The sequence below is a fragment of the Lonchura striata genome, chromosome 8 (genome assembly GCF_046129695.1).
Source record: "Lonchura striata isolate bLonStr1 chromosome 8, bLonStr1.mat, whole genome shotgun sequence".
NCBI classification, from domain to species: domain Eukaryota; kingdom Metazoa; phylum Chordata; class Aves; order Passeriformes; family Estrildidae; genus Lonchura; species Lonchura striata.
Window position 1 is genome coordinate 33,425,791 of NC_134610.1, and position 24,975 is coordinate 33,450,765.

The 24,975-nt window shown below is 41.9% G+C and overlaps 1 protein-coding gene across 34 annotated transcripts in view; it reads left to right on the forward strand.

Annotated features, from left to right (window-relative positions):
• Positions 1 to 23,421: 23,421 nt before the first annotated feature.
• Positions 23,422 to 24,975, forward strand: part of MAP2 (microtubule associated protein 2) — a 233,372-nt gene continuing 231,818 nt past the window's right edge. For 30 of the 34 annotated variants that reach the window (XM_021532516.3, XM_021532517.3, XM_021532512.3 and 27 more), the window contains exon 1: positions 23,650 to 23,759. The gene's annotated coding sequence lies outside the window, so the exon portion shown is untranslated. Of the gene's footprint in view, positions 23,439 to 23,649; positions 23,760 to 24,975 lie in introns of those variants that run through there. The other 4 variants (XM_021532513.3, XM_021532526.3, XM_021532528.3 and 1 more) reach the window with 2 other exon arrangements.

Genomic DNA, 24,975 nt, shown 5'->3' on the forward strand with positions numbered 1-24,975 from the left:
GCCCTTCTCTGAGTAGAAATACTGTTTTTTCAGCAAATGCCACATGAAATTGTAAAGTGTACCCTTAGGAACTTTCAAACCCAGCTCTGCATTAACACATACCAACAAAATCACAGTGCAGTCCTGGTTTAACTTTGCAGGGATCACTGGGGAGTTTTAGCTCTTATTGCAACAGTGGATCTTTGTTTCCAGATGTTTTTTGAGTGGGAATCTTAGGAACAGTATAGAATTCTTGTAGGAATGTGTTGATGGTAGAGAGTTGTGCTGGAGGTTTTAATGTAGGAGTTTGCTTTTAGTAGATTGCTGGTTGTGTAAGTCTTATTGTAAGAGGAATGAGTTTTAAGCTACAGGATGCAGAAAAGGGATGTTAATTTAGCATGAATTGATGAAAACTGGATGCTTTGTAAGGTGCAGAATGATGGATAAAGGTGAGGTTGTCTGTGCAGTGAAAACTGATACAAAAAATTACTGCAACGTGGTCAAAGGTGGACTGTGTCTTCCTGGTGTTTTACCCAGTATGTCAGATAAGCTTGAACTTCAAAAAATTCAACACTATTTGAAATAATTTTATAAAAACTTGGTCTTTGGCCATAGCTTCTCTTAATAAATTATTTTCTCCCTCCAGAGAAAACTCGAGTGAAAGGTGATCAGCCAGGATAGGTAGCATTGAAACTGGTAAATGAATATGAGGATTTATTTTGGGATCTGATGGACATTAAATTCTCTGATATATTTGACATTGCACTACCACAGCTCATACCAACACTGTGCTCCAGAAGATGCAGTTTAAGGTGTTTTAAGGCTCACATTACTTAGGTGAGTTTCAGACCAGGGTCTAAAGGAACTAAATAAATGCCAGGAGCTCTTATTATAATCATAGCTTGGTTAATAACTGCTTTCTTTAATTTTGAATATATGCTAGTGATGTGAAAAATACAGTGGCAGACTTTGATAAAGTATGTTGCTGGAAAAAGTGAAGTGGGTATGGAGCAGAACAAAAATGGATGATGATGACTTTGGTAAAATAGAAAGCCTTTAAGATCACACTTATGTCTCTGAAGGCTACAAAAATTCTCTAGGCACTCTGTAAGCTCTTTAAAATTCAGAGCAGAATAGGAAATGATGGGATGAGGTAGTTAAAAATGCCATGGGTAATATGGGTCTCTACAGTTTCATAGGCCTTGGTGCCTATAGCTGAGAATCAAATTTTATCTGTTTAATGCAAAGTGTCAATAATATCCATTATTTAGTGAAAGTGAGGGGATTACACAAGGTCTCCAGTTTTATCCAAAGCCACCTTGTTAACTTTTCTCAGGATACCAAATGTCTGTGCTACAGATTGTGAACTACAAGGTGAATAAGTTTTGTATGAGTCAAGTAAAATGATGTTTTATAATGTCCTGTTAATATATATGATTCCTATGTCTTCTTGATTACAGTTGTCACTTGTTGATGTTCATTATATTCTTGGAATAGTGGGGTTGATTTTTCCAGGATGTTTTCTGCAGCACAAGTTTTTTTGATGCTGTGCCCCATTTGTGTTCTGTAGGGTTTTTCTGTGTGTTTTTGTTTGGTTGGTTTGTTTTGTTTTAAATAAAGTTGGACATACTGGGAATATTACGACTCAGATATATAGAAAGGGCAAGGTTTCTCCTTTCTTAACTCCCAGAAACATCCATTGATTTCTTCTTCTCAAAAGGCAGGATGCATAAAAGAAATGTAACTTTTAAACATATTGAGTAGTATATTGGTTAAGAATGCATTTAAACTCTTAATTTCATGTTGTATTATCTTCAGCAGGTAAATTAGCATATAAAGCAGAAGGGCATCACATTTTCCAAGGTCTTATGAGATGCTGTTTATCTTGCTTCTTTTAATTATACTTTGAAAGATTACCTGGGCCTTGATGTAACTTGTATGGAGGCTCTCCCCCTGGCTCAAAGTGGTTTTGAAGGTCCTTTGTGGTTACAGCATGTCAGGTTGATGAGAGAGCACTTGTTAAGAAAACACTTCTACTTTTTGACATAGACATTAAAAATATGCTATCTGTACATTCCCAAATAACCTCATTAAAAGATTTGCCCTTTAGATACGAGGGGAAGACTGTGGGCTGTGTTACAAATTCAGGGCTTCGTTTAGGAGGCAGTTTTTTGGGGAGAATGCCTACCTTTGTGTTTCCTTTTGCACATCTGAATGGCTGTCTGTTCCTACACGTGTGATGCATTCTCCAGAGAAGATGTCAGAGCTGTATTATTTGACTAACTCAATGGGAGCACAGCCAGATCATCTTGCTTGAGTCATCCAGATGATAATATTTCATCAGGCCTGCAGACCCCTGGCTTGAAACATGCAGGGCTGGAAAGAGGAAGGGAAGGGAGAAGAAAACCCCGTGCTGAGTGCTCCTCACCCTGATGACCCTGCTAGGAGCCCATTCCCAGGGGGTTTTCCTTGCCTTGCTGTTTGTCATGGAAAAAAAAAGGTTGCAAAAGGGATTTGTCCCAACATTGAAAGGGGGAATTTTTGTAGTCTTGAAAACAGAGGTTTTTCCTACCAAGCTCTAGAATTGTAACATTGCTGATAGATTATTGATGGAGACAGAGCAAACCACAAAATATTCTTTCTGAAAGGAATTATGAGTTCAGTAGAGTTGATCAGTGTTTCAGAGGAAAAGTCCCTTTTAACTTGAAGTTAATTTTTAATTTATTGTTAGTGTTGTTGTCATTAAGTTTGTATAAGAAATAGATTAACTTTTTAAATTTCACTTTCTTGGTTTGACCACAAGAACAGGAGTTGACTGGAAGCCAAGGACTTTTAAACAGTTCCATGAACTGGGAAATTCCAAACCCCAAAAGCTTCTCATTCTTCATTCCTTTCATTCTTTCAAAAATAATGCAGATATGTCCCCAGCTGCAGTTTGTAAAGAATGCAAAAGCCCCACTCTTGAGTGCCAAAATAGGATGACTTCAGAAATTTGCAAACACCTTGCCTTGCAAAGCACCTTATTTTTTTTCCAACGTACTCTACTAGGTTGGCTCAGGAATGTATCCAAAATGACAGTTCTGACCTCTTTCATGCTTAATTGTCCTGTTACCTGGTTTAGTGAAGGGTTAAGGTGATGGTGTCCAGACAGAAATGCAGGGACTATACATGTATGGGCATGAGAAGATTTAAGGTAATTTTGGATTGTTTATCTGCAGGAGGTAGAATAGGTAAAGGACTAAATGCCAGCACTTAGTAAACACTTCTAAGGGAGTGGAGCCTGCAAGAAACTAAAATTCGTAGATTAATGCTCTATGTATTTCACAGAATCACAAGGATCACTGAGTCCCACATCTGGCCTTGCACAGGACCACCCCCAAGTGTCACACTAGATCCCTTAGAGTATTGTCCAAATGGTCCTTGAGATCTGTCAGGATTGGTGCTGGGACCACTTCTTTGGGCAGCCTGTTCCAGTGCCCACCACCCACTGGGAGAAGAACCTTTTTCTAATATCCAACCTAAACCTCCCCTGATACAACTTCAGGTCATTCCTTTGGCTCTTGTCATTGGCCACCACAGAGGAGAGATCAGTGTCTGCTCCTCCTCTTCCCCTCATGAGGAAATTGCAGACCCCGATGAGGTCTCTCCTCAGTCTCCTCCAGGCTGAGCAGACCAAGTGTTTCTCATACACTGTAGCTTAATATCTTTCATATATTGTGCTGAGGGATGCAAAGCTGCACACAGTATTCCAGGTGAGGCTGCCCCGGAGCAGAGCAGAGCAGGATCCATCTCTTCCATCACCCAGCTGGCGATGCTGGGCCTGGTGCCCCTAGGACACAGTTGACTCTTCTGGCTGCCAGGGCACTGCTGACTCATCTTCAACTTTCTTTCAACCCCGACCCCCAGATCCCACCTTGGGGTTCTGCTTTCCAGCATCAAATTCCCCAGTCTGTCCATACATCCAGGGCTGTCCCATGGTACAGGATCTGATACTTTCCCTTCTTGAACTTCACCTGGCTGATGATGGCCCAGCCCTCTAATCTGTAGAAGTCTTTCTGCCTGTGAGGGAGTCAACAGCTCTTCCCAGTTTTGTATCATCTGTGAACTTGCTCATTGTCCCTTCCAGTCCTGCTTCCAAGGCATTTATGAAGGTGTTGAAGAGCACAGGGCTGAAGATGGAATGCTGCAGAACCCCAAAAGTGACAGACTGCCAGTTTGATGTCACCCCATTCACTGTCACCCTTTGTTCCTGCACTGTGAGCCAGCTACTCACCCATCCCTTGATGTGTTTATCCAGCTCAATGCTGGACATTTTATCCAGAAGGATCCTGGCAGAGATGGAAAGCTTTATGTAAAATCCAAAAAAGATTACATCAATCAACTGGCTTCCTTTGATCGACCAGGTGGGTTACCTTGTCACAACAGGAAATCAAGTTTGATAAGAAGACTTCACCTCTAATGAAGCTGTGCTGGCTGTACAAATAACTATGTTGTCTTTTGGGTGTTTTTCAATACCTCCCAGAATAATCTTCCATAATTTTAGCAGGCACTGAATTGATATCTATCACACTCCAGCAAGGGCTCTAGATCTCATTTGCCATAGGCAGTGCTGTAGAGTGAGGGTAGAGCAAACAGGTTGCTTCCTAATAGTATCTGGACATTTTTTTCTCCTTTTGTTTCTGTCATGTTTACTGAAATTCCATGTGTGTATGGGTCATCCAATTTTGTAGCAAAACCCATATAATTGCAAAAATCACTTGTAGGAAATATGAGTGAGTGGTACTAAGCAATGCCTCCTAAGTAAGTATCTGTTTTTCATACCCATCCATCCCTCTTTTCTCATCCCTCTGCCTCTAAACATAAGGTGCTTCCATCTCCATTGTTCTTAAAAACACAAAATACAGGAAAGAGTTGGATTGTGTAGCTGGGGTCTTCTGAGAATGCTTCAAAACCCAGTTTACAACCTGTAATTGGAAGTTTAATCTATTTTATGGAGGTGTTCAAAGTCAGGTTGGATGTGGCTTTCAGCAACCTATTCTAGTAGCAGGTCTTCCCACCCACAGCAGGGGGGTTGGAACTGAATGATTTTTCAGATCCTTTCCATCCAAAACCAATCTGTGGTTCTGTGATTTTGGTCTTTTCTCATTCCCAGAACCTTAACAGCTCCATTAGCTGCTGCAATCTTACCAGATACAGAATTGCAGTACAGACTCCTAACAGGAAACCACTGATTTGGCTAGCCAGGACAACACAGATTTTGTGAATTACTTTCTTGGAAGAAGAGCTCCTTGTTTTTTGTGTAAAACTGCCATCAAAAATGGAACAGTTCAACGAGTGTGGCTGCAATAGCTGCTCTGAAGCTGCTGGTGCTGGTGGTCTGCAGCCTGTGGATCACTGGCTGGAAAGACTACAACTACCTTCTGTTATGGTTTTTGGAACTTCTACAAATGTCTGAAATGAACAGAAATATAGAATAAAATATAGAGTAATTCATATGAATCTTCTTAAATCAGGCTGCTCCACTAGAGTTTTACATATCTTCAAGGATGGAGATTCCCTGGTCTTCTTCAGTGTTTGACCATCCTCATGAGGAAAATAGTTTTCCTTATATCTGATCTATATGTTATTATCTTCTGAGGCCTGTGAAAAACTATAGCTCATCTTAATGCTGCAGTTTAAGTGCCTCTGAAGCAAACAGTGAATGAAGTAAAAGTGAATATGTTTGTATGGCAGATGAAGTTGAAAGAAATAATTTCTTTCAGGAAAAGAGTCACATAAGAAATTTTTTTTTTCTTGAGTTTCTGACATTTATGCAAGTCTTGAAACTTTTCTCTCCCCCCAGAGTAAAGCAAATACAAAACTGGATTGATCTTCTGAAGCAGTGATGGTGTTCATCACTATGATTCGAAGAAGTGACTACATTCAATGCACTGGAGATCTGTGAAAGCAGCATGCTTGCCTCCTGCTTTATCCAAAAATATAGCCTGAGACAACGCTGTGATGGCTCAAGGGCAGCAGCATTTAATGGAACTTTATTGGATTTTTCCCTTAGTGCTGAGGAATGACATGTGGCAGGAGGAATTTGACACTGAGCAGTTGCTGAAGATCTACAGCTTTCCTCATTTATTCAGGGAAGAAAGTAGTATTTTTAAAATATGACTACTGTTTGGAATTTCAGCTATTTAAATGGAGATAGAAGATATAATGGGCACATTAATACTTTTAAGATAACTTAAGATGAAATTATGCAGACCAATGACAGGAGCTAAGGAGGATGAGGAAAACCAGTACTTCCAGTCTAAGACTTCCCTTCAGCATTTTCCAGATGAATTCTGCATTAAGCTGCTGGAATAGATTCAGCCTCAAAGCATGATACAGATACATGAAAGAAAAAAAATATACTGAGCACAGGCTATTTAGAATTTTGCTTGAAATATTTACTTGTAAAAATCTGATATTACTGTTTCAGATTTCCTTCACTTGCTTACCTGTAGCTACATCTACAATTTAAAGGGATGGATCTGAATGAAGAGACATAGGTATGAATATGCTACAAGATGCAATTAACAGCTTTGTAGTAGCTTTTAATGGGAATATTTCCTGAACCTCCACAAACCTGATTCTCTCTCAAGTACTCTGACTTCACTGGTGTGCTAATGCTCCCAATGTCCTTGTTTATGGATCTCATAAATGTGGTAAAACAGGCCTTCAGCTCCTGCCTACTATGAAAGTGGGAGTAGATTTTCACAGCTGTTTTATCCTCTTCTGAGATGCCTTATCTCTCTTTCTAGTGTGCTGTGGATCCTTTTCCCTGATGTTATTCTCACAACCCAGGAGATGTTCTTGCTTTCCTCTGCAAGGTTGTGCTTTCCTGTCGCCCAGAAAGATGGTTTAGGGAATCTTCCAGCTCCACTTCAGTGTACATACAGCAAACAAATGCTAAAGTCTGTGTGTATTAGTGGTCATTTTCTTGTTTGTTCTAGTGCAAGATTGTTTCATCAAATGGAAACATTGAAATATTTACTCTTTGGGGTTTGATGAAGTTTGCAGGGTTGGTTTGGTGAAGTTTGCATGGTTGGTAAAGATCAAGAGGACTCCAAAGGATGGATTTATATATCTTCTTATGTCACTCCCTTGGTCTAATTCCTGTCCTGTGAAGGATGTCAGGTACTGCATCTGAGGAAGATGCAGCTCAGAACTCTGCATCACCCCAATGTGAGCATCATTCCACTGGGGATGCATAGCTGCAAGATCAACCTCTTTTTTCCACCACATTTTTAAATGTGGCTTTTGCAAAAAAAACTTCTCTAAACTCTTTAACACTTCTCAAAGCCTCTTCAAAACAAAAAACCAACAAACAAAAATCCACAAACAAAGAAAAAAACAGGAAAAAAAGGAAATCAATAAAAGGAAAAGAAAAAAAAAAAAGCTTTGGAAATGTTTTTTCCTCCCCAGTACAGTTAACATTTTAACTCACTTTAATCTTCACAATAGTTTACTGAGTTTTAGGAAAAATCAAACTGCTTTTAGAAGACAGAACAACAGATTTTATGTGACCTGAATGAGGAAATGCAGAACAGCTCAGGAAGCTTCCCTAGGTGCTTATTAAACTTTCTAATTACTGTTTAGCCCATATAAACCTCACAGCTAGAGTTGAAATATTTTGAAAGTTGAGCTGATAGTGGGATATTAACTGGAACAAGTGTGTTATTAAATGTGGTTTAGACCTTGCATATTTAATAATGCAATTAATGTCACAGAAATCATCCCCAGCTCAGTTCTACAAGAAAAACTCTCTAGGAGCTCTCTCACTTCACTGTTGAAAGCTGTGAATGGGTGGGGATGGAGGTTGGACATTCATGGAGAGGAGGAAGAGGAGGGGTGAAAGTTTGCAGGGTCCAGCTGGCAGGTGGGGCTCTGCATGATGTTGATCCTAAGGAAAAGAAAGAAGCTCAGAGGGAAGCTCTTGGCACCGAGCAGAATGAAGTGTGCATGAATCCAGTGAGAAGAAGGATAGGAAGACACTGAATGGCCCTGACCTTCCAAGAGTTGCTCTGTGAACACCTGGCATTGCTGCTTTGACTCCTCTGGGGCTTTTTTAGCCTCACAGACTGAGCTTCCCACTCTTCATGCTGTCTCTGTGTGCTACAGTTTCTCTAAATAACCAGTGGATAGATGATGTTTATATTTGTTTAATCCAGACATGTGGAGAATGAAGAAAATCTCACCTGGTCGCAGCTTACATCTTACAAAATCTTGTGTCTCACATTTTAATGTTCATCTCTTGGCCCTGGTTGTCCCTTGTTCCCCTTTTCTTCTGAGCAGACATTGTCACCAGACATTATCTGAGGATTATAGAGGAGTCCCAAATGTGAAGCTAATCCAGCAGGTCAGAGGTTGGTTTCAGGCAACCATTGACGTTACTATAAAAAACCAAGGTAAATTCCTGTGATCACATTTGCTCTTTAAGTATCTGGTCTATGAGTAGGTGTGAGAGGTGCAGAGAACATTACAATGAGTCAGAAGGAACTTTTTTTGGCACAGGTTAGTCATGGAATTACAGAATGCTTTTGGGTGGAAGGGACCTTAAATATCTCATTCCACACCCCCTGCCATGGGCAGGGACAACTTCCACTCGAGTAGGTTGTCCAAAGCCCATCCAGCCTGGCTTTGAGCACTTCCAGTTAGGAATGAAGATGATGATACTTGTTCAAAGAAAACACTCAACATGTTTTTACTGTTGCTCTACAAATTTCACATCACTGTGGGTCTCTGCAAACGTCACTTCCAGTCTTCTCTCTGATGTGCTTTGAATGCTTTTTTCACTCTATGTACTTCATTTTATTTATGTGGTTCTTCCTCTTCTACCTGTGCTTTGAGGATGTCCTCCTCCAGAGGCTGCCTTGCCAGCTGACCATCCCCAGCTAGGACCAGAGCAGTGCTTGGGTCAAATGGAAATTTACCACTGCTGTCATTACACTTGCCAGTGCTGTGTAAATATTGACTGTATTTACTAAAGCTGCTTTACTATTAGAAAAAATTCTCTGCAGGTGGTGTTCTGGAAATTAACTGACCAGTGTGTTACCTGCAACCACCTCCTCCTGCTTCCACTATTGGCTGAGGGTGGGATCAGCTTGCAGCTCTAAGGGAGATTTGCCCAGAGAGCAAATATGTGCATATATGAGAGAGAATATATCTATATATCCCTTTTATGTCTTGCAACATCTCAAGAAATTGTTTTCCTGACCTTTATTTATAGGATATTATTTATTATGTGTAAGAAGTAATTAAAATACTGACACTGCTCAGGTGCACTTCGTGTGTAAAGAAATGTATTCTTAAATATTTAATGCAGCTATTTAAGAACCAAATTCATATTCATGTAGCGCCATCTGTCATCAAGCCTCTGCAGCTGCACAGGACAAGATCTTGGCAGCACTTAAAAATAACCTCTTTAGGAGGAAAGAAAAAAAGAAAAAGGTTTCTTAGCTCATATTTTACAGAGTGTTTTGTAATACTGCATCCAGCTGTGTGAACAGTGAGTTTGGTGAAGCTTATCTGTGCATGTACACGGAACCCAGACTCAAACTGCTCTCAGCAAAGAAATCTGAGACTTCTTTTGGCTTGCTCAGGATGTGGGAACTCTTCACTTTGTCTTACCAGTCTCAGGCTGAGATGGATGGAGATGGGCAACACATCACCTTCATCAACTTCAGTGTAGTGCCATTGTCCCCATATCCACAGAAAAAAACCCCTTTAGTATGAGTGCAACAAATGCTTTCCTGCTCCTTGTACCTCTCTGATCTACATGTTTACCAGCCTCGGGTTTGTTCTTATTTTTCCAAGTTTTTATCCTGTTGCCTGTTGGGCTGTGAGCATGTGTCTCTTGTCACTGGGGATGTGGCACAGCCTGATTCACAGCACAGCTCCCACCTGCAGGTATGTGCCTCCTGACTTTCAGGTGGCTCACATCAATCCCCAGTGACTTTCCAACCAGGTTTTCCAAGCAACTACACGGGAGGCTTGTTGTCTGCCAGGTGTTCATAACTGCATGCCTAGTAAATTATTGGCATGGAGAACTCATGGGTGAAGTACTAAGTCTTTGCTGTTAGTAATTTGGTGAATACAACTAGCAGTTCCAAATATTATATCCCCTGATTCTACAGATGAAATGTTTTCATCAAAGCCACTGCAGCATAAAAATTTAGGTTTGTTTTTTTTTTTTTTTTTTTGTTTTTTTTTTTTTTTTTTCCTGAAACCCTTCAGGTAATTTTGCCATAATGTAATCATTATCTACCAGAAGTCATGTGAAGCTGCAGTTGTATTGGCTTGAACTCAAAATTGGAGCACAATTGACAGTTTTAATCTTTTTATCAATTGTGCTGCTGGCGAGTGGAGGCAGCTTCTCCAGTTGCTACTCTTGTAAGTAGAGGCAAGAAAAAGCCAAAAGGCAAAGGCTAGAGAGTGACTCTGTCTGAGTGCCTTGGCTTCTGAAGAGCCCAGGGCACCTCAGCCCAAAAAAAGTGGGATGAAGGATAGGGAAGAGCTCCCAATCTTTTTATTCCTGGATTTTGGGGTCTCTGGGATGCGAGAGAATCCCTGGAATTTGGGGCCCCTCATTCTTGAATTTTTGGGATAAAATCCCTGGGTTGTGGGGTTCTCCATCCCTGGATTGTGGGGTTAACCATCCCTGGATTTTGGGGATCACATCCCTGAACTTCTGGGATTCAATCCCTGGATTTTGGGGATCCCCCCCATTCTGTTTTCTGGCCTCAGGGTCTTAAATAGACCATAATATAACTTTGGGCACAGATAGATATGAAGTACAAGGAACATTTTGGGTTCCCCAGGACAATGCACCACTAAATACAATGAGGAATTTCTTAGCTGTGCTGCTGATGGACTGTCCTGAGGGGTGACTGGTGGCCCTTGCAGTGGTTTGGGCACCCTGGCTTGGGTCCTGTCCTTGAAACCCTGTCCTTCAGCAGAAGCTTTCAGGATCTCCTCCCACAGCCTCACAACAGGCTGTGATTTTTATTTTCCCTCTGGAAAAGGCCTTCTGAATATGTGTGCAGAGATTTATTATGCAGACATACACAGAATAAGGATAAACGAAATCCCCACATCACCAAATGTAGTATTTGGGGTTTAATGAAGATTTCTCCCCCCTCCATGCACCAGATGGATGCTATACAGTTTAAATTATGCTTAGGTCCATTACAGAATAATCAGTGCTAAATACATATGCATACACAGAGCATAATAAAATATGTATCTTGCCTTAATATTTCATGAAGAAGTGCCATGGCATGTATTGATTTCATTTAGACCTGAGGTCAAGAAAGTATTTAAACATATTTCTGAATCCATGAATCATCATAACAGGACTGTTCAGGTGCTTTCAGTTAGATGTGTACTTAACAACCATGCTGAATTTGAGCCATAATGATAATCAGATTAATATTTTGAACCAGTGCCCACAGAGGCCAATGGAAGCCATTTAATCAATTTTACTAAGCTCTTGCAGTAAGATTCATTTTTTAATATATTTGTATGCATATATATATATTTAATGAAGGAAATGGAAGGTAGACCTTTACTAAGAAATTGGAGTCTGTCTGAGCCTGGAGTCACCTTATATAGTCATGAATTTCTGCAGCAAGCTGAGAAATCAAGGCAAGATATCTCAAAATGCCACTGGCAGCCATTCACTCATTCTTCCAATGCCCAGGACATGCCACACTGAAGGCTGAGCACTCCCCTGCCCATGGGAGTGAGCCAGCATCCTCTGTGTAACAGGAACTCATTTTTACCTAATGAAATTACTGGGATTCATTTTCTGTCCTGAAAGATACCAGGAGCAAAAAAAGATTTTATGGCCAAAATGTCCAAAAGCACTTCCATAGCACAAGAACTTAAATCTCACTGGCAGACTTGGAGCTCTGACCAGATTGGGGGGAGGGGGGCTAGCCTGGACCACCCAGGAGAAAGGACTTTCAGCTGTTTTCTGCACATAATGTCCATGCTGCTGGTGAAATAGCTTGTTTTGTGCAATTTTCTCATCCTGAATCTGCAGCTTTCAACTACATGCTTGGCCTTCTCTAAGAGAACTGTTGAGATGCATTAACTGAGAGGTCAGAGAGGACCAATACATCTGATCAAGAAAACAGTTGCATTAAATAGAACATTTAATTTGGTCCTGAGGGTAACACTCAGGAAACTTTACTTTCTAGAATTAATCTGGCATACAAACATGCTTAAACATTATTTTCTTGTTTTTGTAGGAAAAAAATCATGTCACAACACCTGTGGCTCTGCTTTGAGGCTTGTATTTATTCTCCTGGAATTATCTAAAATTTCTCTTTGGAGAATGTGGCTACAAGTAATACCATCATCTACAGGAAGACACAAAAGAAGCCAAAGCATAACCTAAAAGCCTAATTAACTCATTGCCACTAAATTACCTTTTCCTTTCTTGCCCTTTTTTCCTCTCTTTCTCCCTCCAGGACACAGGCAAAGCTGGTGGTTTTGTCTTCAATATTTGCAAACTACTGAAGTAATTGAGATTTTCTCTTTAGGTTTTTGTCAACAAGAAGAAATAATAGCTAATATTTCCCTATGAAAGCATCCTATGTGAACTAGCTCTTACAAAAGCAAGTTAAATAGCCTGTGCTTTATCACTTTATTGTTATTACCATTATTTATTAATGGCAGGGTGTATTGTGCTTTTGTTTATTTTTAAAGCACAGTGTTTGTAGTCAAATCTGTATGTTGGCTGACACATTAATATGGATGCAAATATTGAGCCATTCTATATAAAAAATATGACCTCTCATGGATCTTTAATACTGCTGTGCTTTGCTTCCACAAGGTGTTCTTGCAGTGAACTGAGAAAATCATTCTGAACCTTACCTGTGGTACAGAAGTCTAGGAGGTAATTGTTTGTTCTGGCTGCTGTAAGAACCAGGTTAAGTTGGGGTGGTTTTTTTGTGTGTTGAGAAAAGAGTAATTTTCAAATTGTGGCCATCAAATTTTGAGCCTCTAATGAGTCCCAAACATTTTGCCTCAAACTGCCCTCATATTGCTCAGCTCTAACTTCTGAATCCAGAATCAAACTCCTGAGACTACACTAAATGCTGTGGGTTTTTTTTTTTCAGTTGGATAGGCCATATGAATGGAATTTAAATGCTGATATAGCAATGTTTAGTCCATTTGCACTTCTGCAGTCTTTTTATTTCCTAAGAAAACTCATATAGTGTTATTTATTGTCTCATCTGAAAATGGCAGAAAGCTTAAATGAATTATTTTTCACTTACCTGTAAGGGTTTAAAATTTGTGGAGTTCACAGGGTAGAAAACATTTAGTAGGTTCCCATATCAAGATACAACTTTATTCAGTTTTCTTCTGTAGATTAAAAGATTTTGGTTTAGATTTTAAGGATTTGTTTAGTATGTCAGTATCTGTTAAATATCCTGTAGAAGAAAATCTGAGAAGACATCCATTTGTAGATGGTCTTTTTTATTTGTGGCAAAATACAAAGACCTGCAAGCAAGCCAATATTTAATTGCATTATCTAATGGCATCAAAATTTAGTTATGGCTCTCTTTAATAAAATAAATTTGTAGTCTTAGATGATAATTCTAAAATTAGATCGCTTCACACCTTATGGCTGTCAGCTCACTTTGTGAAATGAGCCAAGTCTTCCACACTCACTGCAAAAATGCCCTTTAGTTTCTGCTCAGAGGGTCTGAGTTTGAAAAGAATATTTGTGAAATGGCTAAACTTGATGCATTTTTAAATGACAATTTTTTTATAGTCTTCTTCCTGACAAAAGAATTGCTGTGGCTGGTTTACACCAGCAGATGGATAATAAAATGGGAAATACTGAATGCTTTGGGAAAGAGTATGAGAACAGAGAGAATTTATAGGGGTCCTGCTCATGGCACTCCAGGCTCAGAGATGCCAGGGAGTGAGTGATCTGACCCTGTGCCTTCAGCAGGTGCCAGTGCCCACAAATTTCTCTGCCTTCTTTCTGTCCATTTAAGTGTTTCACCTCCACAGAGCCCTCTGCTAGTGAGTTCTGCAGATCAGCTGCATCTGTTCCTATAAAAGTTCCTCCTGCTAAGCATAAAATAGCCTGAGGCTAGTGTCACTGGTAGATCCTGTATAAATCCTGACTGAATGCAGGGAGAGCTGCCCCCTCATTGATGGACACGCCAGTTCCTAAATGTGGGCTTAAAACTCAAGCTTTAGCTTTCTTCCCATAATGGGAAGATGTTGTGATTTCCACAGCAAGATTTAACAATTAAATCAATGCCTGAGAAGGTGAAAGGAACAAAAACGAGCTCTAGAAAATGGTGAAATATGGTGTCAGATCAGAATCCTCTCTGTTCTGCATCCGCCACCAAGTTTCTGATGTGCTCATCTGCAAAGGAGACAGAAATATCATTACTGACCAAGAAATGACAGAGCTGCCAGCAGGTGGGCCCAGGCTGCCTGACACACTTTTATGTCTTTGGCCTCACAGCAGCTTTGGAGGATAAGATGGTGCCTCAGTTCCCCTTGCTTCCAGCCTGGCATCTCAGTGCTGCTTCTGCCTCTCCAGCCAGCCATTTCCTAGGGCACTAGTGTGGCATTGATTTATAAATATCTGCAAGTGGTTTTTTTAAGAGCAGAGTGAAGATGCTTTAGAAGAGAGGCACGCTTGCCTGCTGGGCAGCAGCAGCTCAAATACCTCAGTGCTGCAGTTGTATCTGATGGTGCATGTACTTTGCTTCAGGAAAGCTGCCAAATGGCATTTTATTATTTTATTCCTACCTCAGAGCTCTATGCAATTAAAAAAAAAAAAAAAAAGTTAATTTCCATGCTTTTTTTTTTTTTTTTTTTTTTTTTTTTTTTTTTTTGTCAACAAAGTGCCTGCAGGTCTTTACACAGCTTTACCAGGCTGGGATCAAAAAGCACCATTGGGACTGATGTTGTTTGTGCTTAGAGTCAGGGCCTTATCAAGTGGTTCAGACTAGGGTGAAGGTAGCCACTATCCAGCCAGTTTCCCCAGAGCCAAAAGACAGAATTACAGTCTGATTCTCAGCCTAGGACCCCTGGAAAGGGCAGAATTCTAAACATTAATGTTAATAGAGGGGTTTTATTAATTCTTTGTCATGATTTCTCTTTAGCCTCCAAGCCAGGTGTGGCAGTCCTAGGACCAGCTGTGTTAGCTGTATTTGAGTGTCAGAAAAACTTACCCAGATATATTTCTTTAATCTTGCTGATGCTCCTCCACTTTTCTTTCAGCAGCAAATGGAAGGCCATGAATTTCCTGCCACGCAGATAATTTATCTAGGTTTGTTTCTCAGTCACAATGAGTGTACACCTGTTGTCCTCACTGGCAAATTTTGAGCTCTTTTGGCATTGATCTGAGGGCCATAGAGGTTCTCCCAAGCTTCAAAGCATTACTTTCCTTCTGAGTTGCCACATTTCTGCAAGATAGCTTGCCCTTGCCACATCATTTGGACTGCCCATCTGTTGCTTAGCTACAAGACTAATAATGAGAGCCCAAATGATTGCAGAGTGGGCATTGGAGCATTTCAAATATGGCAAGACCCTAAGGATGCTCATCCGTGTATGTGCAGGAATATTATATGTCCTGAATTCTGAGGTTTTAGTGACCATAACTGTTAGCTTTAATTTACACAGCTCTGGTTGCTAATAGCTTGGCTTTTCCTGGAGCTGGCTTGTTTGTAAGCTGTGGCCAGAGACACTGATTTTAAGGAAGGTGTGTGCTTGGGGAGAAATTGCTAAATGAAGGTCCTTGGAAGAAGCAAATGGGATAGGAGAGGAGCTCCTTGGGGTTTTTTGTAAGGGAAAACTGTGATTGTCAGGGTTAGGTCCCAGTTGCAGGAGTCAGGTTATGCAATGCAGTATCAATGTGAAGTGCAGAAGTAGCCATAGCTGCTGTGTATTATTACTGATCTGTATCCACAGCAGCAATACCTTTCAGCTTTTCCCTGTCAGTTTGTGTAAGTTTCGACTCCAGTTTGTTTGTGAATTTATAACTTTACAAACTGGAATTGCATTTTTGCAGCCTCATGAAAAGGAGTGACACCCATTGCCCAAGACACATCTTTGGTTCCTACAGCAGCTGTGTCAAAGACACTGTGCTGTGCTTCCAACAGCATCAATTAATAGTCTGGAGGTGAGTGCTCAGCTCAACAGCTGAATTTAGTAACAGTTCATCTGCATGCAAAAGCAGGGTTCTCTGAATCTCCAGCAGCATCTTGTAAGACTCATACTTTAGTTTTGTGGTGACTGTGGCTGAGGCTTTTATGGAGAGATAGCCTGGGGAATGATTTTCTTGAGGTTCAGCTGCCTTTGGTGTGAGTCATCAACAGGAAACAGAGGTAAGAGCCATCAGCTGGACAGTGCTGGACCATCCCCAGAACAAGGTCTCAAGGAGAGGCTGGAATGGCTTTGTGCTTAAGATTGTTTTGCAGTAACTGCTTGTGTTGGTCCATAGCTCAAAAGCAACCAAGTTCCTGCATAAACCTCCAGTTTGATGCCAGACCAGGGGGACCTGTGGGAAGGGCAAGGATTGCAGTCTTGGTTTTCTTTTTATCTTGCCTCTAAAGACTGCTCTTGGTGTTTGCATTGCAGATGTGAGCTTGAGGAGACACCATAGCTGACCATAGAAGGACTCCTTTTCCCAGGTTTTAAGACACAGAACTGACATGAACAAAACCTGATCAGCTGAGAGGAGTTCACTAAAAAATATTGTGTGATGGATTTCTGCTTCATATATGGTGACACGGTGCTACTGGGAAAGCATGCACCAAGGGTGATTTCACACCGTTATTATTTCTTGTTAACAGCTTAAGCATATATGTAAGTAATGAGGAACAAACCCCTCCCATTAAAGTGTTAGTGCTTTTTGACCCCTAAACTCAAAAGCAAGGAAAGCTCTTGGTGAAATACATGGTGATGTGATCCCTTTAGAACAGCAGGGCAAATCCCCCAAACTTGTAATCAGGTGGGACAAGGTTGTGTTGTTGCCTAATAAGATATTGCATTAACATATGGAAATTCAGCTCATAGGGACTTGTGCCATGTATATGTGCAGTTTACGGTACACCAAGGAAAGAGTCAAAGTTTGGAATGCTGCCCAGGTTTTTTACTTGGTTTCCTGTGGATTTGCTTGCCTGTCACTTCTAAATCCTGTTTTGCCTCTCACTTAGCAGTGGAGTTGTGCCCAGATAAAGGCATTACCAGCTAAATATTAGTTTCATAACACACACCTGTTGCTTAGTCCCAGGGTACCACTCAAAGCAAATTATTCTGCTGTGTTACATTGTCTGTTGATCACTCCTTCTTGCCTTTTATCCTTGTTGTTGTTCTTCCTGTCTTGCAGAAAGCCAAGGTGCCAGGCCATTAGGAAACTGAATTATTAAAACCTCATATTGATTTTTCTTGACCATATAGCTGACGTTATCATGCAAGGGCCTTGCCTTGAGCTATGCAGGAGGGGTTTGGCTAAACACTTGACAGCTCTCCTCGCTCCTTTTCTTCATTACCTTCCATCTCTTTCCTACCCCATCATTTCCAAGAGGAGGAGGCTCTGAAAACCATTATGCAGAGTCATTTCATTTTACTGTCAGGTTCCCTTTGCTAGCAGGCACACAAATGATGGGATTTTTCTTTCTCTTCACTCTGGAGGTACACAAACAGATCAGTCTGTTTGCTAAAAGCCTCGGCACACACGGTATCCATGGCAACACACCAGCCTGCGCAAGCATCTGCAGACGCTTCAAAAATCAGAAATACCAAGTGATGACAAGGAGTTGTTTTGTACAATGGATGTTTATAGGTGTCACAACCACCTGAAATAATTTATTTTCCACCCATCAGCTCCTTGATTATAATGTGCTTTACGTTTTTCTTGCAGCTCCTTTGTCAGAATCTAAGATTCAAAGCAGAAGTAGTCCTTCTTTCAATGTTTATTTGCTTTGTGTTTTTTTTGCATTTAGATCACTGGCTGAGGTATCCTATGGGAATGAGCACCCCAAGCAACACTGTTAACTTGCCTCTTTGAACTGAGTTGGAGTACAGGCTTTTCAAGTTATAAAAATCCACAGTTGTAGTCTAAAAAGCAGTGGTCTAGAATGGAAGTATTTGTGTGAGTGCTAGGCATGAATTACTGGTTACCTATAGTGGTGACAGATTTAATAAGATCAATCAACTGTTTTTTGAAAATATTTTTATTTATGTTCATCCACCTGCTGGCACGGCAGAGACCATGCTAGTGTGTTTTCAGGCACTTCACTGAACCTGTGGTTTGTTCAGATCTGCTTTCAGGAGATAACATTCAGGTGCTCAGGCTGCAGCTGAGCTGGTTGCAGAACTGTATCAGTTCACTAGAGGAAGCCTGACCAACCTGTAACTCAGAAAGGGTAGCTCGTGTGGGCACTGATTGACACTGCTCAGAGTCTCATGCTGGTCATGGCCCTGGCCAAGGAGCAGTTTTATAATATAGGAAACCAACAGGCAGGCTTCAGGCATTCACCACCTTCCTCAACTCAGGGAACTACTGCTGCCCCATGAAGATGCTTATCCATCAGGCTAGGGCCATCCTCAAGACAAGCTGGACAACTGTGTTTGTTGCTCACACAAAGGCTGAGTAAAAGCTAGAGTTTGAACTTTGGTAATGGGAGAGAGCCCAAGTACATACATGCTTAACCAAGTGCATACATGCTTAACCTCCAGCCACAGTTGTGGTGAGAAAATAGCCCCTCATTCTGTCTGTAATGTTTCCCTTCTCTTAAGAAGTAACATCAGTATTTTATTCATAGAAAGTTGAAAAGAAATGCAAAACCCAAACCCAAGTTTGAATTATGTTGCCCCATATTGTGATGTTAACTTGACTAGGCTAATCTGTTTTCAACTGATGATTTAAGCTTTAGGCTTGGAAAATGAAGTAATATCTACCTCCTTGAATGTAACAAGAGGGTCATATTAAAAGGTCTTATCAACTTCCACCCTAATAAAACAAGCTATCAGTGCATCAGACCACTGATGATCTTCTATGTGCAAGCATCTCACAGGTTCTTTCTAAGGTCTTTAATCCTCGTAACTTCTGTTGGAAAAATTCAGATTTTCCCCTAGAACAGGAAATTAAATCTCAAAAATAGTATATTCCTCGTATTCTTACCAGTTTGACTATTCAGTAACTTACACATCATATTTATTTTGAAAAGTCTATTTTTTCATGTAGATTTGCTAAAGATTCAATGTGCAAACAGATTTCACTACATAGAATTTACTGTGTATTCTGTTCATCTTGTTTTTGGTCCAGTCTTTTTTTTTTTTTTTTTTTTTTTGTTTTGTGTGTGGTTTTTTTGTTTGTTTGTTTTTTTGGTTTCTTTTTTACCATTTAAAGACCTGGTAAGGCTGAATGGTGCATTAGTTTTATTCCCCCAATTCTCAAGATAGATAAAGAAGGCAACACTTGTAGTAGTGAGAAGCTAGAGATGGCAAAACAAGTAGCCTAACCTGAAATTTCCTTGCAATCATCATTCTTTAACTAGAAAATGCCAAGAGCAACAAAACTTATTTTCCTAGAGAGGTTGGGGTTTTTTCTTCTTGTTCATATGGAAATTTAAGAGATGAACTATTGTTTTCTGTCCCAGAAAATGGGTTAAAGCAGTGAAAATTGGTTTAGGTTAAGAACTTTCTACAGCTGAATTGTGCAGGGATCAGTACTCCCCGTGCTTCATTTTGAATACATTTAAAAATGTTCTGTGAGATGTCACAAGTCTGACACCCAGCTTTCTTCTCTTCAGCAGAGGAATCAGACCCATAATCAAAATATCACAAAGCTTCAAGAGCTGAGAGGAAAAAGTAGCTGGATGAGGTAAATGACAGGGGAAGAAGCTCTGCACATAACTATGAACCCTGTAAGGGACCACTACTGCCCATTTTTCACATTGGTTCATTGGGGGACTCTTCCCTTTCAAACCCAGCAGTGAGAAATGAAGGTGTCTGCTGCAATGCATTCTTTCCTGCAATTTTTATCTCCCTGCAGCCCCAAGAGCTGGTTGCCCAAGTATTTAGTACCCTCTCTCTGCTTTCAAATTATTCTGTTCTAATGCAGAGACTGGCTTTTGACATCAAAAGCATTTAGCAAATTAGAGCGTAGCTCCCTGAAGCTAATTCTTCCATCATAATTCACATGGGTACTTGGAGTCCCTTGTACCAAAGATAACTAAATCGACAAAAGCAGCATTGCTCTTGTACAAGTCTTTCCACTGGGCCAGATCTCACCTTTGCTTAAAGCTTTCCTGGAGCAACCTGAGACGTTTACATTTACAAACAGGTAGTATCTCCAAATACTCTTTGAATGGTGAATGTAATCAAATGGGAGACAGGCAGAAAAAGGAAGGCTTTTACATGGAAATGTTACTCTATGAGCTGTTGAGATACAGCAGAGTTTCTTGTCAGGAACAGAAAAAAAAATTGAACATAGTTTGTGATGCAAAGCCAGGGATAAGTCCATTCTGTTTTCAGTGAAAGCTTTATTTTTGTTTAGTTGTTGATCAGCATTTGAAGGATTCAGCTCGCTTTTTCCCCCCATTGCCTCTGTTGGGCACTAGAGGGACCCTAGAGTTGTCCAGCCCATGAAAACATCCCAGCGATGCCGGGGCGGGAGCCTTTTCTTTCCCGGTCACCTTAACCTAGGTGTTTCCGAGGAGAAGGGTGGGGAAAAAACTGCTCAGCGTGCCCACAGACTGCAAATATGCCACTGAGAGCAATGTGCAAGGGGACATACTCCTTTGTTGCACTAACCGCACGGGTGCTCGCAGCTCTTCCCATCATCAATAAATAAGAACTGACTTTGTCTTGACTGCTCTGATGGCTCAGCTAATGTGGTGGCATTGGCGCCAAGGCTTGAGTCATTGTGTTTTTGAGAAATTAAATGTTTCCTTCCCCCGTCTGAAGCGATGCCAAATACCTAGGCTGCCACTACTGCATCCCAATAAACTCTCAGGAAAGCAGTGGGGAATTGTTACTGAACTATAGTAAGAGACAAAGTATTGACACAAATTCCTTTTAAAACAGCATTCCCCAGACACAGTTTCAAATTAATCTGTTCTAAAGACAACAATAGGCAATTTCATTCCTTTTTCTTTTAGTAGGCAGGCAAAAAGTCCTCTGTATTTGACTTACCAGACTTCCATACAGAGATCCATAATTTAGTATCTCAAAGCTATACTATAAAGCTCATGGTTTATGAGGTGCTGCAAATTTTTTTTTCCTTTATACAAAAAAATCTTTCCCCACTATTGCTTAGTGGAAAGATGCTTTCTGATCTCTGTATGGATATTTCTAATAAAAGTATGTGCATGCATTTTAATATCTCTAACATGAATTAAAATATTTTTTTCTGTCTTAAAACATCTAGTGTCAACACTGCTGCTGAATATTTCATGTGAAGTATAATGTAATTTGATTAGATAATTATCTCAGGGAAAATGGTGACTGCCATTTTTTCTGTGCTTATTTTTCATCATCTTTGATGATTGTTTTTAAAGGAGAGATGCACCTGAATGACTAACTTCTAAGACTCACCTTCTCTCTCTGTCTCTGCAGGCTGCTGCTGAAAAGAGACAGGCTGCTGCTGTGCTGCATCTGAGCTAGAGGCGTTGATTCTCTGTCACACATGGAGTATTCTGAGCATGTCTCTGGTTAGTTACACCCCCCTCTGATCTCTAGGAATGTTTATGGACAGTGCACAGTGTATTGTACATGTGTCTTTCCATTAAGACAGCTTTTAATATTTCCCATTATACCCATTGCAGTATTTGTTTCCAATGAAAGTATAGACTGTCCTTTCCCCTTTTAAATATTGTAAGCTTTAAATTAATCTAATTTCCATTTGGATGAAGTTTAACTTTTTCTTCTTGATCAAGTCAACTGCTCATTCCCTCTCAGGGCTGCTTCTGATTAGACTTTATGTTAAGCCTGCATTTGCATTATCTAGGTGGTGAGAGGAAGGGCAAAGCTCCTGTGCTTGTGGGGAGAGCTCCTTCAAGGTCTTTGTGTGGATGCCTAGGCCTCCAAGGAGAGGCACAGAAAAAAAAAACAGCAGGAGAAGGGCACTGGATTGTCTTCAGAGTATTGCACACACTGGTGCACATGCCCTGAACCACTGTCTTTCCTCCTGGGAGAAAGACTGACTGCAGCAAATCCATTTTCTCTGAAAGCATCTCTGGAAGGATGTGCATCACTGGTGGTGAGTAACAAGCAGGGAACATGATGCCTTTGTCACTTTGGCAAAATCCTGCTCCCTTTTCATGGCACTGATTTACAGACTAAATGTGAGAAAACAGGAAATGTGGGAAGTTCTCTCAAACAGCTTGAGGAGGGCTCAGGAAAAGTACTGGAAGAAATGTTTGTACTCCTCTCTCTTTTCAAATGAAAATTTCCTGATTTACAAATACGTAAAAATACTTAACAAGGTAACTTGGCCTTCCCAAGTCACTTCATTAACACTGACATACCCTTCACATGGAATATATGTAGCAGTTGCATTCTTTATGAATGAAGAAACAGACGCAAGGGCGGGACCTAGGCTTTCCTGAACTGCATTTTGACCACTCAGTCTAAGACACATATGCCCCAAATTACAGATATGAAATATTCTAGATAACCTGCTAAAGCCCACAAAGAAAACCAAGTGCTCAGTACTCCTGAAAATCATGCTTGAAATCAAGCTGGCACACTAAAATTAGTGACATTTGGGAAAAAAAGTGGATAACTTCCCAACAGTGATGCAGCAAAATGCAACCAAACTGAAATTAACATTTAAAGTTTTTCCACTGCAGTATGGGTAATAGTGTGCAATCCAGGTCCCCAAATATAAAGATATTTATCTTCACTGAATCAAAGGACAGTACCTTCAAAACATTATTACAGGCTTATACATACATTGCATACTCAGCATTTTTGGTTAAGATTCCAACAGACTGACTTTTACAGTCATGAATTATTAATAAACTAAAATTTGCTTAGGGAAATAGAAGTGGTAAGAAAGCAGCGTTTTATTCTTTCATCTCCAGCACAGGTGGGTTGAAACGATGTGGTTCTGGCTGTAACAGGTGAGATGAGCTGATGCTGTAGTGATACTGTGGGAGGAATGACTTTGGAGTATAGCAGCTGTAATGATGCACACCCTGAGGGGGCAGCTCAGTTGGAGAACGTGGTAAGTGACAAAGTAATAGGATATCTTTTATTGCCCGATTCCAGGAAATGGCTGGAAAGCAGCGTGGAAGTGAGCAGCAGCGCGGTGTCTGAGGGTGTTGTTAAGGCGCTTTTTTCACCGATCTCACTGCTATTTGCCGTCTTTCTCCAGAAGAAGAGGAGGAATTAGACGGAGCTGGATTTGCACCGCTGGAGGATCGAACCGCGACCAGGCGAGGCGCTTGGGGAAGGTTTCCGGCAGCAGGGCAGGAGCACGGCGCGGCCCGCGGCCGGCCGTCCCGGCGGCTCAGGCTCTGCAATGCAGGGGCCGGGCGGGGCGGGGCGGCGCGGGCCGCTCCTCCAGCTCGGCGGGCGCGGGGCCCCGCGGGCGCGGCGGGGCCGGGGCGGGGCCGGGGGCGGGGCCCGGGGGCTCGCCGCGCGCAGGCGGCCGCGTCCCGGCGACAGCCCCGGCAGCGGCGGGGCGGGTCGGCCTGAGCCGGGTGCCCTGCGTCCTCCGCGTGCCCGCCGGTGCCGGCAGCCGCCGCGGCGCTCAGGTGAGGGCCGTGCCGAGCCCCGTCGGCGACGGGACGGGACGGGCGGGGGCGCGGGGCCGGCGCCGCTGCGGGGCGGGGGTTGTGTGGGCAGCCGCGCGCGCTTCCCGCCTTGCGGCTGTCGCCAGCCCTTTCCGGGGACACCCCGGTCCCGAGGGTGCTCCCTTCCTTCCCCCCTGCCTCCGTCCCTCAGCCCCGAGCCAGCGCGGAGCTCTCCGCGGGTCGCCGCCGCCCCGCCTCCCGGCGGTAGAAATGGAGCGGGGCCCGCTTTACCTTGGTGGGGGCGGCTGCCGCAGAGCATCGCCGGGCTGCGAAGCCCTCCGGGGATGTGAACCTCTGCCCTCTCCTGCCCCCACCCCCGAGCTCCTCTAAGGGGATCTGCGCGGCTGAACAAAGAACGTTGTGTGAGGCGAGGGCTGTGAGCGCTGTTCATCTGCATCGGGGAGACGAGGAGGGAAAAAAAGCCCACCTAAAAAAATTGATTCCCTGTGTTGCATGGAGCGGGGAGAAAACAGCCGTGCGCGGGAGCCCAGCGGCGAACAATGCCTTTTTACGTAGGAGAAAATGCTGTAAAATGTGCCTGGCTCGGATGGCTGCAGGTAGGAGCCGTAGGCGTGTGCTGCGCTGCGCTGCCGTGGTGCTGCACCGAGCCACCAAATAAGCCTTGATCTGTCCTGTACTCATTGAGACACTCCGAGCTGCCCTTTGCATGAGATGTGCTTAATGGAACACCTTCTGGAAAGAAGGGGGTGTGCCGCATGCCGGGAGAATTGCTCTCCCTGCCGAAAGATACCAGCGTGGTCAGTTTCCCTGGGTTAAGCAGGAACTTTCAGTTTTCCTCTGAATAAAAAATATTCTCTTGTGTTTCTGGTGGATTTTCATGTAGGATTTCTTCCTGAGACAGAGGTGTGGGTTTTCACTTGTAAGTGACCATTAGCATAGAGGATAGCGCTTTAACGTAGCAATTAACAGAATAGCATTAACATGCAGTAGAATGGGATGTATGCACACATAGGTTGCAAGTCTTACTTATTCTAGGTCTCCAGCATCAATTTTCATAATTTGGCATGTCTCTGTGTGGTCATGCCAATAAATCATACTCCATCCTTTCTCGAAAAATCACTGGCTGTCCAGCATTTTTACTGCCTGATTGTTCAGAAAACCTGTCCCTTTTGTTTTCAGAAGGGTTCTTCCATGCGAGATTGAATCACGTATTCTT